Here is a 17,792-nt window from a genome sequence, read left to right on the forward strand (position 1 = left end):
GTCGTGGCTGGGTCTTCCAGCATGACAACGACCCAAAACACACAGCCAGGGAAACTAAGGAGTGGCTCCGTAAGAAGCCTCTCAAGGTCCTGGAGTGGCCTAGCCAGTTTCAAGACCTGAACACAATAAAAAAATCTTTGGAGGGAGCTGAAAGTCTGTATTGCCCAGCGACAGCCCTGAAACCTGAAGTATCTGGAGAAGGTCTGTATGGAAGAGTGGGCCAAAATCCCTGCTGCAGTGTGTGCAAACCTGGTCAAGAACTACTCGAAATGTATGATCTCTGTAATTGCAAACAAAGGTTTCTGTACCAAATATTAAGTTCTGCTTTTCTGATGTATCAAATACTTATGTCATGCAATAAAAGGCAAATTAATTACTTAAAAATCATACAATGTGATTTTTGGGATTTTTATTTTAGATTCCGCCACTCACAATTGAAGAGTACCTATGATAGAAATGGAAGTTTTCCCACTTACAAACATGCTTTGTAAGTGGGAAAACCTGCAAAATCAGCAGAGTGTCAAATACGTGTTCTCCCCACTGTATATGAGCTTGTTGGCCATCCCATTCCAAAACATGGCCATTTGCAATAACATATGTCCCCACTGGCGTTTCTATCCGGGGTGCGGTGACACCAGGATAGTGGGTGGGGGGCCCGTGCTTGACCTCTATACATTTTTTTTTTTAGCATGTTTCTATGTGGTTATCACAGTCAGATTTCAGGATCTGCTTTCAATGCGTATATTCCACTTCGCTATTTTTGGTATGCAAGCTGTGCAAAGCTTGCACACCAGCCCGGCGTCAGCACGCTATGCTAGCGTTTGTCCCCCTCACATTTTAAATCAAACCTACGCCCCTGAGTCTTCCCCACCCACTTGTGCCAAAGAGAGCGGTCCTAATTGAAAACTAATTAATTTAAATTGTAATATGTTATGCAATAAATTAAGCGTTTTATTTAAAAATTTAGTTTCGCAACCTCAATGTTTAAGTATAAATAATTGGGCTAGATATACTTTTACTCGGGAGACATTCAAATTCAGAAATGCCATAACAGCAGCAAATAACCTAATGCATAGGCCTGTCAAGTCTTTAGTATTTTATAACAAGGGATTTATTTCTAATTGTTGTTATAAGCTTTACCATTAATTACAATTGCAAATTATCTAAAGGTCTCAAAAAACATGCACTGTATCCCATGAATCAGCGCAGAGATAACACATTACGTAACCACGACCAACCGTGACGTTATGGATTGGTAAGGTCATAACATTACCTTCTCAAAACGTTGTGGCAACGTTATCATGACCACATAATTACCTTACCTCCTCAGCACGTCGCAGGGGCGTAATTACACGACGTACTGACAAGGTAACTACTTGCGTACTGATATGGTAACAATCCTACGTAACTCCAACGTTCAGTGTTGCCAACTTAGCAACTTTGTCACTAGATTTAGCGACTTTTCAGACCCCCTTAGTGACTTTTTTTCAAAAAAGCGACTAGCGATAAATCTAGCGACTTTTTGTGGTGTTATTGGAGACTTGTTCTTACTCTTCTCAACGAGCAGTGGGTGCCGCCATTGGCCCCTCCCCCATCTGAAAGCACTCATAGGCGGTCCAGTCCTCGCACAGCAGTTCCTCCGAGCTGCTGTCAGAGCAGGAGATGTTAACTCCTCTGCGTCCAGATTGAAAATTAATTGCGCATGCGCTCCGCCAAAGTGTCTCTTTTGGGTAACTTTTGCCAGTCCCAAGGAGGAGGGTTGGTTTAAAAAAATAATGAATCAACAGAAGAATTAATTTGTAGTTCTAAACATATTTAGGGTGTTTTTACTCACTTTTCATCTCTCCTACGACGTTATTCCTCTCCTACAGGCAGCGTCCATCACCTGCAGTTGGTGCAGTTCTCTTAATCCATGACCATGATATCTCCCCTTGTGTGTCACCCTACATGTTTATTTTTTTTCTAGCCTTTTGATTTTGACTTAAATAGCGCCCCTTTTTTAATTTGTTGTTCTTTTTATATTCGTTTTTTGCTCAGGTGATTATTTCATGTACATGACAACATTTGTAAATACGCATGTATATTATTTTCCCCAAAGAGAGTTTTGTATGTTAAAAAAATAAAAATATCCATTCATGATGCTGATGGGAAATTATGCAAATTAGGCGATGGCGTCATTTAGCGACTTTTAGGACAGCGACTTTCCTTACTGAGAAGTTGGCAACACTGCTAACGTTATCTAAAGGAAATGAATGACCACATAATTGGTAATCTTCATTACCTGCTCAGAATGTAGCAGAAACGTAATTACAGGACATACTGAAAATGTAAATACATTCATACCAGTTTGGTAACGATCTTACGTAACTACAACCGGGAAATATGAACTCCTATTTTCGTTGCTAGAACACACTGCTTACAATGTCATTACGGTCACCACATTGGAAACCACGTATTCCAAATATTTCAAAGTTCAACTGAAGATCTTCAGAATCACAAGAATTCCCCAATCACAGCAATTCAGACCAATTCAAATAGTTCTATATAATCTCCCACAATACAGACGGAATATGTACACAAATTGTAAACTGTGCACGCGCTGATGTGCCACACCTTGAGCGTCCCGCCATTTCCTGTTTGTTGTAGTTTGTGCTCCTAAATTGTCTTCAGAAGTTAACAGTATCTCAGTAGACATTACCAGTGGCTATAGCACGTTTATTTTACTGCAGTTTAAGATAATTCTGATTTATGTTCTGATTTTTTCATGTCTGTGAGTTTTCACCAGTACTATTCTGCTACTGTCATTAGTAGTTATTGCTATTTAGAAATATTATAATCATTGATGTTAATCATACTTTCCTTTTCTAATCTAGCAATTTTCCAATGTAGTTATTTTCTAATATAGTCATGTAGCCTACATTATAGTACTGTAATATACCTAACTACTGCAGGTAGCGCAAGTTTTCTTAAGGTATACCTGGCTAACTAGCTACTGCAGCTAGCAAACGGTACTGTACTACTACTTTAAACAAACATCAGTTTAGTTCGTTAAGCCGACATCATTTCTGGAGCACCGTCAATTTTTGGACAAGGACTCTCAGGTTAGCGTATTTAACTTCTTTACAAAGCAGATAACTATCTGTCATAGCTAAAATCACTTTGGTAGTACCCATCGAATTACAGTACTGTCTTAGAACCCAACTAACATTAGCTCAAACGTTAGCAAGCTACAGTACAGTAAGTCAACTACTAACTAGCTTGGTTGGTTGACTTTTTTTTAGATGAACATCGCTTCACCTCACAAGTACTCAAATGTAAGGATTTTTCCTATGAGTTCCAAAAGTAAGGATTCAACAAGATATTTGACAAAATTGTAAAAGTCATCAAATGGTTGACTCTATTTTATACTGTTTTTAAACAGATTTTCATTGTCCATGTCCAGGTGCCCCAACGACAGAGGAAGGTGAAGACAGAATTGAAGACAACTCAGACTTATTTGTGACCACTAGGAAGAGTAAAGTGACGGTCTTTGCTTGTGTGATCGTATTTTGTCAGTTGGATAATAGTTTGTTTAAATTTATTGTTATTTTTTCCCCTTATCTTCATGATTTCACACTTGTTCACCATTTGAAAGAAAATAACCCAATGAAGAGTAAATCATTCATATTGGCTTGTGTTCTTATATTTTAATTATTTGTAAAATGGTATTTTGATAGTATTTCTAAATTTGATCAGTTGATAGCTGGAACAATGATTGGAGAAGGATAGAACTCTACTGGCGGGAAAAAAAAAAACTGTTTATCATGGCTATTGCCACTGAAGACCTACAGTTTCATTGGAGTTAACTAGATTTGCTACTTTATCCTTCCTGATGGTTATGAAGTTCCACACAGTTCTGATTTTAATTTCTGTGCTGTTGACCGACTTGGGAGTGTGAGGTGGGTGATAAAATATTTTTTTAATTAAATAAATGTTCTGGTTTGTTTGTAAATGTATATATATATATAGCTATATATGGGGCTCTTGTATATTACAGGATGTGTCATGTAATTTGCTAGGAGAAAATGTCTGTCCATTATATCTGGCAAGGGGTTGATAAAATAATTGTATAATATTTATACATAATACCTCACTGTGAAACTAAACGTTGGAGTAGAATCCTGCTGAAATGTGTTGTGCACATTTAAGATTTCATGGAAAGGTTGGAGCAGGTAAACACAAGGTTGGAGAAAACTGTCAAGATGTTGACTGGACAGAAATGAACTTAGCTGTACGTATGAATATAAATATTTTTGCAATAAATGGTCAACTGGATAGGATGCCTGAGATTCGCGATTATCAACCGACAACCTTATGAATACTACGTTGCTACGACATGCTAGCGACCAACTGACAACGTGAATTAGTTACGTTGTAGCCACAACAAGAAAAGTTTCACTTTTCCGGTTGTGACAACGTAGCTGCTACCCAATTTCGGTCGCAGGATAACGTCGTAACAACATTGTGACAACGGAAAATTGTTAGCTGGGATGTATGAATTGCCTTACATTAGCTAACGTCTTGTGTCAATGTTTTCAGGCCATAACAACAAAAAACTAAATGTATTAGACCTTATAGCCAGCAATTTTTTTTATGTACAGTTCCTTAAAAAATGTGCATGTCCAAGTGCTCCGGGAGTAAACGATCAGACTTACGCTGTCTGTTGACATTCAGGTCGGCAGTTGAGAAAACCCTTTCAGCCGGTACAGATGTTGCCGGGATGCACAGGTATGCTTTCACTAGCCGTGATAATTTAATGTACTTGGTTTTAGCCAGATTTGTTTAATTTATAAGAAATAACACGTTATTACTGCCACCAAGTGAGTCAGTCGGTGGTACATTTGTTTTTTGTAACTTTCGAAAATTTGATTAACTTCGATAAATTCCATCCTCGTTGAAATGTCAACAATTCGAAAAAAAATTCTCACCCCTAGTTATAACCATGTATCACTGCTGTCCTCAACACGCAGCTCGCCCAGTAGCCAACAAGTCAGATCAGAGCGTATGTGTATGTGCGTCTGACTAAGTACACATAGGCCAAATTAATCTAATTCACCTCCTGTTCCATTCCTTGCATTAAGAAGTGCTTTAGCAAACAGTTCTCTAATTGCTACCATCTGTCTCTGTTCTTTTGGTAACATGAAGATTAACTTTCTGAGAAGTGAAAGGTCAAAAGCCAGTTTGTGTTTTGATTTTAATTATATCCATCTCCAGTGGGCAGAGTCTATAAAATACAGAAGTAACATGTAGCTGACCAAATAAGATTTTACTTCTGTGTTTTAGAGATTAACACTATATAAAAAGTATTAACCATGTTGAGACTACAAATGTTTATTTACATTTACAACTTGGTACTGTACAGCTCAGTTGGTCATGCAAGGCACTTGCAAAGCCATGGTTCTGGGTTCAGTTCCCATGGGAGTCCAAGAAAGAAAAAGCATGAAAATATATGCACTCACTACTTTAAGCTGCTCTGGATAACACTTAAATTCAAGTTTAAATGCGATCAGTTCTGATCACATGGGGCACATGCCATAGCACACAATTTGAGGACACTTCTTTTGTCTGAACAGCGTCACTTTAACCAGTGGCCAAAATATCAGAATGCATCTTTAAAACAGCTTTTTTGGGTTCGGATTGGGTAAGACAGTTACAGGTTACATTCTTCAAGTTCCACTGGATATACCATTCATATGTCCAAATGTGTGTAGAAACACAGATTTAACCCAACAACCATCTACCTAGAAAAGGTACATCTTGTCTTCACACAAACAGCAATAGACTCAGAGATGTACCACCCAATACAAAAACAACATCTAGAACATTCCAACTAGCCTCAGACAGGTGCAAACCCAGGGACACCCTAAAGTGGAGCAGAAACTGTGTTGGATTATGAAGACACGACTTGGAGAGCCAACCTCTGAAAACTTAAAGTGGGAGAGATCAAAAGCCTGTGTTCCTGGCAAGCGGAACCAATCAGCCAGGAGGGCCCGGCCAGGAGAGGAGAGGAGGATGAGAGGAGAGACAAGCGCTTCCTTTTTAAATTGATCCCACAGAGACCCTCACGGTTCCCAAGGACTCCCAGATACAACAACTCTCCAAGCCCCACAGATCTGAGGAGACATGCCGAACAGAGACACGGGAGAGAAAGGGAGGAGGAGACAGGGAGAGAGTTGAAGCAAGGACAGAAGAGTGAGCAAGATAGAAACACAGTGACAGACAGGCAGGCAGAGAGACAGGCAGGCAGAGAGTCTCTGTGGTAGTCAGTCAATTCAGTGTGAATCCAGAGAGCATCCAAGCCCTCCGTGCTAAATATGATGCCAATAGACAGAGACATGGAGTCTGGAGTATCGACTGTCAAACCTAACCGATGTTTCATGTCCCAGTGATGTACTTCAGCAGCAGTGTCTCTTCACTCTGTCCCGTTCTGGTAGATTAAGCCTTGGCTCATTAAAGCCTGGACCGAGATCAGACTCTGGACCACCCTGGCCAGTTCTCTTAATCCCCGAGGTACAAGGAGCTCCAAGCAATAACCGTATCGCTGCCGTACAGAGACCGGAGACCTCGTACGCTGCCAGACTCCCATCACGCAGCTGGCCCAGTGGCCAACACATCTGAGCAGACACACACATTTGTGTGCACGTGTGAGGTGGTATGTACTGTTACACTCAGGCCTAATTCAACTAAATTAACCTCCTCTTCCATCCCTTGGCTAACAAAAGTGTTTTAGTGTTGTTTTTTGAACGTCTACTCGCTGTCTCTGGTAATAGGACGCCTACCTTTCAGAAAGGGTGAAAGGTCAAAAGCCAGTTTGTGTTTTTAACTCCATCTTGGTGGGGGCCCTTTATTGGTAGAGGCTTACATGCCTTCTCCATGGCTGCAACACGTGCTCTCCCTCCTCAGGCCTTTGAGCTGCCCCTGTGAAGTACGATCTTCTTTCCGGAGGTGAGGTGGGGGGCTGTGTTATAGAGGGCAGGATGAAGTTTGAGGCCTATAACACGTCACTGGATCTGTAACATTCCAACACACCTCAGATGCAAACCTAGCAGCCGGGTCAGCTAAAAGGTGAGGGGGAGTGCAAACTCGGAGAGGAGGCTTATGGGTAAATTTGATACGGGAAGAATCAACTACTACCACACCTAGAAAATAAGACAAAGACAGAATGAGCTGTTCTTGAAAACTAAAACCTCTTATCAGACTGTGATACTACTTCCCCCAGTTTAAAAACGTTTCCTCTCAGCAAGCTGGTTGCAGAGCATAAGGCCACCGCCAGATGCAGACGGGTGATAAACTAGTAGTGAAGACAGCAGATGATTTTCAGGTAGTGCTGTGCAGTGGACGGCAGTATTTAGCCGGTTATAATTGGCTCCAGTCAAAGCACTCAGCTCAAGCTGTGACGGATAGCCAGCAAGGGGCATGAATAACTTACAGCCTCATAAATAACCAGATCACTACTAATATCATTTAAGTACCTCCTGGCTGGCACAGCCACTCTTAATCCCTCCACACAGCGTCCTATGCTGCCTGCCGGCCTGTCTCCCTGCCCATCTACCCATTGACCAGCCCAACTCTCTGCCCGTACACCTGCCATCTCAGTGCTTCTGTCGTGCCACATAACAAATGCCCTAAAATCACATCACCTAAATATCAATATTTTGACGTTTCATTCAGCTCACTCACCAAGCCGATGCCACTTATTTAATTACTTAAACAGAAATTGGCAGGAGATGCAGCATTGGAGTTCCTTAACCGCCTCTGTCCCTATTGCCACAGGTGACCTTTTTTTGAGAGAGTTAGCACAGAGAATTGATTGCTTGCAAGAGCAGACTCCACATCTCTGCTAATTTTCAGCGCAAGGCGGGGGGAGCTGGGTAGAAAAAAACAAAACAGAAGAGGCCTCTATATTGGAGGAGGAGGAGAAGAACAGGAGAGGGGGATTAGCTTGTCATTAGGATGAGGAGCAGAGGAGAGTAGAATCAATTTCTAGGCTTGAAAAAGCTGACAAACAGTTTACTCTCTCCCTCCCTCCTTCCTCCCCTAGCCTAAGGCATTCCTCTTTTTGACAGCTCTGATGTACCACACAGTACTGAGCATGAGGGAAGGTGATATGCCTGGAGAAGCCGGGTACGGCCGTAAGTAAGGACGTAATACAGTCTGTTGTAGAAAAGGAAAAGGACATTTATTCAGACAACATGACCTAGGGGAAATCAAACTCTAGGGCGGTGCTTTCCAGGCTGTGTAGTGGTCACAGGTGCTCTCTTAACTGTGCCGCTAGCTGACGAGAGGCTGGGAAGATCCATGGGCAATGCATATTGGCTAGCCTATTGGCATGTGAAGGAGGAGGCCTCATCAGCAGGGATTTCCTGGTCTCATCGCTTTCTAGCAATTCCCTCAGGCGGCTCAGGAAAGCTAACCGAGGTGGTCAGGTGAGTAAGCGTGCCTTCACACACATTGACCAATGTGACGGCTTGGTTGGATGAGCAGAACACAAAGAGTCAAAACGGCTTGGCGCGCATGGGCCATATGCACAATTTATTGTGATGAAATTGGGGAAGAGGCAAAAGCTGGTAAAAAGGGGCTAAAAATGACTTAACACGTAGGTTCAAGTGTCCTGAGGTAAGCCACTGCCTCTGGTGCACATGCACTGCTGCAGCTTGGATTCAAATCCAGCCTAATGCTCTTTCACCAAAAAACGCTCAATATTTCTTCACATTCCTGTACAATAAAGCATGAAATGTATTTGTTATTCATCAAAAATTAAGATATACACGTAAAAAATCATGCTACCAGCAGGCAGGTATCATGCCCTTGGAAAAGCCTGGCAGGCCGCAGGTTTACCAGAGTTCCTGTGAGAGAAGGACCAGGAAGGAAACCCTCCTTCCTGGGGCTTTAGAAGGCTCCAGGCAAGGCCGCCACTCGGAATTCTCCCTCTTCACTCTTCCCTCCACAACCCCTCACCCACTGACCCTGACGCTCATGTGTCCGTGGCTTCACCGGGGCGAGAGCGGGGACAGGAACCACACAGGAAACACTGCTGTAACCCAACACACGGAAGGGGGGCGGGGACGGGGGAGAAAAAACTACAGCGGTAAGTAAACTTTGCAACCAGAACCAGCAAACCACCACATTGCAGGCCGTACGTTGGCAGTCAGCTAGCAAGAATAGAGCAAGCCCACAAGGCCTGCAATACCGTCATTCTTAATGATGCCTACGTGGGTCAGTTATATGCAAGGCGGGAGGGATGTATATTTTGATCACATACAAAGGATGGAAATGTAGGAGGGTGTAATCTGCTTCTCACGTTTGCAGAGCCCTGAGATCGTGTCAAGGCAGCAGTCAGTGTTCTGGTCTCTGCAGTCAGTTTGCTGCTCCGGGAGCCTGGAAATGATTAGGGCAATTAGCTAGATCATCACTGAGCTAAATATAGGCAGGCTTCCTTGGCAGGTCGGGTCCTGGGTGAGGTCCGCGGTCCATGCCGAAACGATCCTCCGGTTGTTTACTTAAGTCATACAAAACAACGTTAGCACAGCCCAAATATGTCCGTAGTTCCGTCCATCAGGTGTCCCAAGAGAGAAGGAGCAGCGTGGGAAAAAAATGCAGTTGGCGGAAAGAACGAACGAACGTGGGAATGAGACCTCAGGAAATGTTAAGACGCAGAAAGAAATGTAGTTTAGCTGTCTCAAATTGCAGAGGAACCTGGGTTTCTCAAGGATGATCTGCTCTTTAGTCCAGTTGGAGTCTCTGGTTTAGATTATCTATAGATGCGGTTGAGGTAAATGGAACTCCACAAAAGCAACAGAAACATGATGGAAACACATAGGCATAAAAAGCCATGGGAGAAAGACTTCTGAGATAATATCATAGTATGAGGTCAATTCCAAAATAATGTTGGTTCATGTCATTGTATCCAATGAACTGCATTACATCTGAAGACTACTTTGACTACCACCACCGATATCTGTATGCTAGCTATTTGCTACCAGGTTAAAGGAATGTGATGTAAAATTTAGCAGTCACTTCTAAACTTGACAGGAAGAGCTTCCAAATTTAATGCAGCGAAAACAGAAACATATCAAAATCAGACTTGATTAACCACATTCTGTGCCTGTTACAATAAATTAATCATGACGGATTTGACTAAAATCGACTTCGTTAAAATGCTTTTTGACTGTGCGACAATGACAGCATCCTTCGTTTATCCCCTACATTGCGCATTAAATTGACCTCTACTGAAATTTAGCATAGCCATACGTCACGCTTACATTTTTGTCAATTTTCTATTGACTGTCAGACATATGCAAAAATGTGTTTCTGCTCTGTCAGAAGAACCTCTCTCTGTTAGGCTAGCTAGTCAATGCAACCCATTTTTCATTTTGACAGTTCTTGGCTGAGTCAATGAGTGGCTCTTCATCATTGGGCTCTACCACATTAACCCTAGATGTTTTTAAAACCGCACAGACTTCAGTATGTGACAGTGTATGCTACTAGTGTTGTACTACATTGCTTGTTTTCACAAAAACCTGGACTTATTTAAGGTATAGTTCAACAAAACTGTCAACATAAGCCAATTCAACGAAACATAGCTCAAGAAACATGCTTTCCCATGGAATGGTTTTAAGGAATTCATGCAATAAAAGAGAATGCTTTCACAATCCACCTACCCCCCGCAAAAAAAAGGCAGATTTTATCCTTAAAAAGCAGGAGGTTCGCCCACTCGTTCACCTGGGACAACTCTTGGCCAGTGTAGGCTAGCTAGAAGGTTATAGGAGCCTGGGAATGTTTAACATCAAGAAGGCAATCAGAACATAGCAAGAGCACTGGGAATATGCCAGGAAACACAGAAAGTAACCCTTTCCTGCCTGCCAGAGAAAAGAAAGGAAAAGCAAGAGGAAAACTACAGGGAATTCAAGTTATTTCTAAATGCGAACTAATGTGAATTAAAGCCTGTCAGCATTTATAGGTACTAACATTAGAACAGAGAAAAATATAGATATTGAGCTGGGTTAGCACTTTACATTAGACTGGTTAATGTAGCCCCTAAGATTTGCGGTTGCTTTGTTATGGAAAGGTGAATGTGTATGAATGTATAGTAAATGTAATGCAGCCTATATGATATTCCCTAATGGCTTGTATTTGTATTATTTATTAAATTTGTTCTATTGGTTTGGAGTCCTTACATATACAATGTGTTTTTTGTCAAGTCATATAGGGAAAATGTTCTGGCACTTTACTGAACGACACAAATTGCATAAGACATTTCAGGAAACAGAGGTTTTCTTTGTAAACCAGGCAGAGAACACTTATCATCAGTAAGTCCTGCTCCAAGTAGCCCAATGCTAAGAAAGTCATGTGACAGTACTTACTGTAACACAGGGGAATCAGTGTGCAACAGGCAATAAAAAGAAAACAAAAATCATATAGAAAGTGGGAGCCACAATTTTAAATGCCCCAGGCTAGGGGATTTTAGCAGAGTTAAAAATAAAGACAAATGAACTAGAGGTTAAAGTGGTATCATTCAGAAACCAAACCATTAAGAAAATGTGAAATATTGACAACCTGAGGCAGTGTTTCCTACGGCATTGATTGTCCCAGTAGGGGTCCGGCTGACTTTCTTTCACATTCCAATGTTTTTGCACAAGTAATAAGCTTTTAACACTACACTCTGGAAGGCTATGCACACATTTTGTTGCTGCCACTACTTGTTTGAAATTTGGATTTGTACTACAGATATGTAATTAAACATCACAAACACATGGAAAATATCAATGGTACATTTTTGGTGCGCTTTAAAAATCACAACTATTTCTTCCAAAAAAGATTTGTGAAACACTAATGAGCCTTGTGTGACCACACAAGCTTGGGCGCTGCTTTCTCTTGAATGCCGCATTCATTTTGTCAAGCTTACTTCTGACGTTCAATAACTTGTAACAATGAAAATAATGTCGGTGTCAATTCTTTTTATAAAAATGTGGTTTCAGATTGAGCCTAGTAGCCTAGGTATTTTATCACTTTTTCTTCTCAACCAGTAACTTCACACCACTCTTGCACCTCAGACAAAATATACAATTGTTCTTCTGTGGGATAGATACAGCAGTGTGTACACAGCACACTTGAAAGCAAAACACACTACAGAAAGCACCCAAAAAGAACTTAAAAAAAAATATATAAGACTTTAGTAAGGAAGCACTCACTGTACAATGTTAATACTTAAGACTGGAGTAAATCTGCCTGCTGTGCCATGACAAAGACATTACAGGCATACTGATTACATTGCCAAAATCACAATAAAGACGATTTACAGGATCACATTTGCATCATTGATGCAATCATGCCAAAGACATTGCTAGGTTTTGCATGATCAAGTAGATCCCTACAGAGAAAACTTAGGCTGCATACCTATTGGAATTCCCTACAACCCTGAAATTGACTATATAGCACTGAGACAAACAGCAGACAGATTCATTCAGGAAGGACAGCATGAGGTTCTTTTGGCAGAGCATAGCGATGATAATACAGAAGGAATGCCCTATAAACAGCTCCCAAATACATTTGTTAATCTATCATTTAGCACATTAGGATTATGGATGAGATAACCATACGGTTTGGTTATAAAATGGTTTGGGGTATATAGGACTATGGTAGATGGATTGAAGTGTGTCCTTGGAATGACAATTTAATGAAATGAATTAAATTGAGTTGAACAGTATAACGAATGCATTAGGAACAGTTATTCAGTGAGTCCATAGAGCGAATTTTACTGGGGCGTAACATTGGCTTGCTATCTTCAAAAGATGTCCTGTCTGGATGACACAGGAATGGACAGAACAGAAAGTGAAAAGGGGATTCTTGCGGTTTAATTCGTGAATGAGGTAGGGATATCCTTTTGAAACTTGATTTGAATTTATAGACAATGGAACTTTTGGCGCTCTCTATCTTATGAAAACAGTCTGTCTCTGCAAAGATGACAATCTTAATTACTTTCTTAATTAGCTGTGATTCGTAGGGAAAACATGAGTCATGTCGGTTTGACATAAATCGGAGGCCGGGGAAAATGTAGCCCTGCATCCTCTCAGATTTACACTTATTTTCAATTCGGTCTTTTGCTGACATTTGGAGGAAAAAGCCCACCTTCAGCACATAGAAGATCTGTAATAATAGCCCATCTCTAATTCCAGTGGCTTGGAAACGTGAACGAATCAGCTTTTCCGTGTCCACTTCTGCAGACTTATAGGACGGTCACATTCTCTGGATTTACGTTTATCGTTTTCCGATGAAATAGGGCCGGCTTGTGGTGAGGCAGGCAACATACTTCCTGTTTAATGCTTGAAACAGAGCCTGTGATATGGTCCTACCGCCACATAACATTTCCCCTGGCAGATCAATGAAGCATTTAGCTAATCAAGAGGAAAGTGGCCATAGGAAAAATAGGAATAGGCATAAGAGCAATAGGTGTTCAGCAAATCTATTTGTTATTAATTCTGTAAATGAACCGGTCAGATGGGTTGGGTTGCCCTTCTTATGTGCGTACTAGGTTGCAGTAGTACAGGCTCTCAGTAATACAGAATGAGATATGTTTAGGTAGGTTACAAAAACTCACTTTACTAGTGAAGCTATGACCTAGAAGTGTGTCATACTAGGTTTTGTGGGTTGATATGGGGAGGGCCAGGATAAGACATACTCAAGGTCTTTACAGTGGTAATAGCATAATGTATTTTCGGGCTAGATGGCTATACCTGTTCCATGTTTCACAGCTTGTTGTCCCCTTTTTTTATATAGGGAACCAACATTTCTTCCTCAGTTAAAAGTGTTGGGTAAACGAGAGGTCGCTGATTCTAACACCCGAGCAGACAAGGTGAAAAACCGCAGTCGTTCTGTACCTGAGCAAGAGAGTTAACCTTAATTGCTTCCAGGTTGTTGCTGTAAAAGAAAAAAAAAAAGTGCATAATTACATGGTAAAATAACAGAATTAAAAAGTTAGATTATGGCTCTCTAGTACCTCTGCAGCAGATATTCAGTAAGCAAATGTATTGGAACATCAAACTGCCAACAACCAGAGTATGAAATCACAATACATATCGGAGTATGACAATTGCAATACATATCAGCAACAACCTATTGTGGTAATATTGCATTGGCTTCAGCCAGCAACTGATTTTGTTTTACCGGACCCCAAAAATATATTTTAACCAAAAAGATGAACATGCTTTTAAATGTGTTACTATTTAGAAGTAATGTGGTATATAAATATTTCTGTGACCTACATCTTTGCAGATGCAGAGCTGGGCGATATGTTAAGGTGTCTTGCACAAGCTCTGATAGGACATTGAATCCCTGTGGCTGGGAAAATCTCCCTAGAAAGGGTCAGAACCAAATGGAAACCTAGAGCCAGGCTCCAGGTGGTGGCTAGGACCCCTCTGGCTGCGCCGGGTGGAACCGATAACAGCAGATGGCCTGGTAAGGTCACAACGCTCATCAACATAGCCAACATAAGACCTAGGAGTTTGTTTTAAGTGTACTTTATTAGCGTGAAATCAATTAGTTACGTAGAGCCAGGGACAGGGGCAGTGTCCGCTCACATCAGTCAGCTGTATATACATGAACGTACGCAGAGAACTGAGCGACACATTAACATTTAAGACAAATCCATCCGGCAAAATTTGCCCAAAACGGAGACTGGAAAGACAAGAAAGAGAGGGAGAGCAAATCCAGGAGGAGAAAGGTGAAGTCCGGCTGAGACAGCTGTATGCTATTACTCCAGCCCCCCCCTCCCCGCAGGAAATGAGCAATCATTTAGTTCTGACAGGTACATGCTGAACCTCACTATCTCTGCTCTAAAACCTACCAAATAATGGATTACAGCAGATTAACATTAACCCCGAACCTTTTACTACTGCCAAGGTTGGTCTCATACCTTTACCGTGTGTGTGTGTGTGTGTGTGTGTGTGTGTCAGTCAAAATGTTTGTTGCCTCTGAGACAGGAAAAACATAGCAAACTTCTAAAACATCTGAAGCACTTTTCTGGTTGTGAAAAGCAGTAATTTAGAGGTCTCCTGTGAGCTGTAGAAGGCTTAGCGTGTCCAAATTGAACTGGGTTGTAGCTGAAGGCCTGCCTTAATGCATTGCCAGCTCTCTCACTCACAGAGGAAGGCTGAACCAACATGCCAGGTACTGGATCTGAGGGACTACAGTCGCTCTCTCTACAGAATGAGTCTGACTGCAACAAAAGGCCATAAAAAGAGTGACCACAGACTTTCATCATCCATTAACACCAAGACCCAGGGAATTATCACAATAAGGCCAAAACAAGGAAAGGCCCAGCTATTATCTGAAAATGTCTTCCGAAAACATTCAGATGCAGCATTTTTTAACTATTAAACTGTCGTTATCATTCGGTGACATTAACAGCCTGGTTTCTAATCATCAGCAGAAAGATCAGCACTGCAATCAGGCATTATTCTGGACCGAGATCAGAGAAAAACAAGATCTCCTTGCCACCAATAAATTCTAAGATCTGAGAGAGCAAATAATCGTCCTGCGGTCAAGCGAAACTCCTCATGACATAAAGAAGTCCAGGGTATAGGTTGTGCTATATATTCCGGACCCCATCTTTAAATCCAGATAATGCAGCTTTGCGACACATTAGGCTGCACCGCGAACACACAAACACACGGAGGGAAGACAGGGGAGGCAATGAAACGGACTATAATAAACAAGCGGTGAGTCTGCCTGCTGCCCCATTGTTTTGTCTGTGACAGAACGTCAGCCCCTTCGGCGCAGGAACCGTCTCCTTCCATCCTGCTACTACGCAATTACTCCCAAACACAGATGTCTAATTACTATAGGACACAACGAGAGAGACAGGGAATGAGCATATCACTGCCCGAGCCCTCCCTCTCCCAAACGACGCAACATGGCTTCGCTCTTTGATTCCTTTGGATTAGGCCCGTTTGGCAGTCCCCCTGTAACCAGGAAGTAACCAGTCGCCCTGTAACCAGGAAGTGCGGCTGCGGTACCCTATGACATCGCTGTCGGTGCAGCTCGGCTGTTGAAGTTGCGCGCTACTTGTCAGTGACGGACTTAACCGAAGACGAGAACGGAGCTCAGCTGACGAGAGTCTTACTGAGGGTAACCCAGAAGAAACTCCCTCCAGCGTCGCAGAATGGATGGCCCAGTTGTCGTCTGACCTGGACGTAACCTAAAATCGCTCAGACTCACGCACACACCACAGCATCTTCGGGCCGGCGCTCACAGTTCCATTCAGCTTCCATTTATCAGCCGATAAAGATCGGCCAGTGAAAATCCAGCAGAGTCACGCTTTCAACAAGCAGCCTCTGTCCGGACCGACCAAAAGCCATCATATCCCACATTTCCTTAGCTGCAACCCTAGAGCACTGCAGCAGGACCGCTCTCATTGGAGTGGTGAGATGGCCTCAATCTATGGCCAACATCACTCACTTTTATGGGAGTAGAACGGTGTAGGGTTTAACAAGACATTTCACTCGTCAAGGGACCTGACATTACACAACCATAAAACTATGAGGTTCACAAATCTGACTGGTGGTTCATTGAAAGCCGGGCCCTTGTTGTGCTGTCCTCAACGTGCGGCGGTGTCTTCGAATGCCACTGCAACGCCGAGATTCGGTGTCGCCCCGTCTCAGCCTACTTGAGCTGCGAAACACTGTGCGAAATAAGAACGTTTTTACAAAAGCACATGGAAAAATTTGACTCAAGCACAGTGCACTGAAAACATGAACCATGAGAAAATGCCATTTGCCAAACTACAGGCGGCTGTGCCGGAGCTTGAGAGGATCCGCTGGCCATGGGCGTCTGTGGTCTGGGACTGGGCCGGTGAGGCATGCGGCAGGGCAGGCTCCCCACCCCCTGACACACAGCACCCGCGCCGGGGAACGTCTGAGTAATGGCAGGGTAACCTGATCCAACTGGATGCGAGGGAGGGTAAGCTACCCTGACGCCTGAATCATAGCAGGAGGATGGACGGAGAGGGGAGAGACGTAATGAGCAAGAGACAGAGGGGGGAGAGAGGAGACAGGAGATGGAGGAGCGGAGAAGAGAGAGGGGGGGTCCTGGAGACATGAGGATGAAAGTAAACATAACGTCCCCCTTCTACCCCTGAGAAGACACGTGCCGCGCCCACAGCTGGGCTAGGGAGGTACTCAGAGACATGACAGGGAGTGGGCTTGGATTTCAACCTTACCGCATGCCATGCCACAGCAAAGACTGATTTTTAAATAGAAAAAGCCCACATAAAATGAGCTAGGACTCGCTCTACGCTTTCTCCATTGCTCACGCCATCGATTGACTTAACAGGCATAGATTTAAAAAAAAATACGAATAAGTACAACATAGAGGATTTAGACGGGGAAAGCCCAGCATGTGTAGGCTATTATTGTGTCTCTCTATTAGCCCATATGGACCAATGTTGACCTGAATCCTATCCTAACTAAACAAGATATCGTCTTTCTGCTTCTCCTTACATGTAATCCCTTGACTTCTTGAGACCTTGGTGGTTATATCTGCACAAAGCATATTTCTAAGATATTGAGCATCAAAGTTTAACTCCCAGACCTCAGAACTGTTTTGAAGTGAATCTGTCTTTCATAACCCAATAAGGTTCTCACCTTAAGGGTAACTGATCTGCAGACTATCAAAAACCTGACACATTTGTAAATCTGTTTCTTTCATGGCCTTAGGATTCTGAAATGTCAACCTGGGTTTAGTAATATGATTCTTAT

The 17,792-nt window shown here is 42.4% G+C and overlaps 1 protein-coding gene across 4 annotated transcripts in view; it reads right to left on the reverse strand.

Moving 5' to 3' along the window:
- Positions 1-17,792, reverse strand: part of znf438 (zinc finger protein 438) — a 53,099-nt gene that overhangs the window by 29,004 nt on the left and 6,303 nt on the right. The window contains exons 1-2 of one of the 4 annotated variants that reach the window (XM_029116290.2): positions 9,341-9,426; positions 8,878-9,070 (exon numbers count right to left, since the gene is read on the reverse strand). The exons of 2 other annotated variants lie outside the window; for them this stretch is intronic. The gene's annotated coding sequence lies outside the window, so the exon portion shown is untranslated. Of the gene's footprint in view, positions 1-8,877; positions 9,074-9,340; positions 9,427-17,792 lie in introns of those variants that run through there. One more of the 4 variants, XM_034289367.1, reaches the window with a different exon arrangement.

The sequence above is a fragment of the Esox lucius genome, chromosome 21 (genome assembly GCF_011004845.1).
Source record: "Esox lucius isolate fEsoLuc1 chromosome 21, fEsoLuc1.pri, whole genome shotgun sequence".
Lineage (NCBI taxonomy): Eukaryota > Metazoa > Chordata > Actinopteri > Esociformes > Esocidae > Esox > Esox lucius.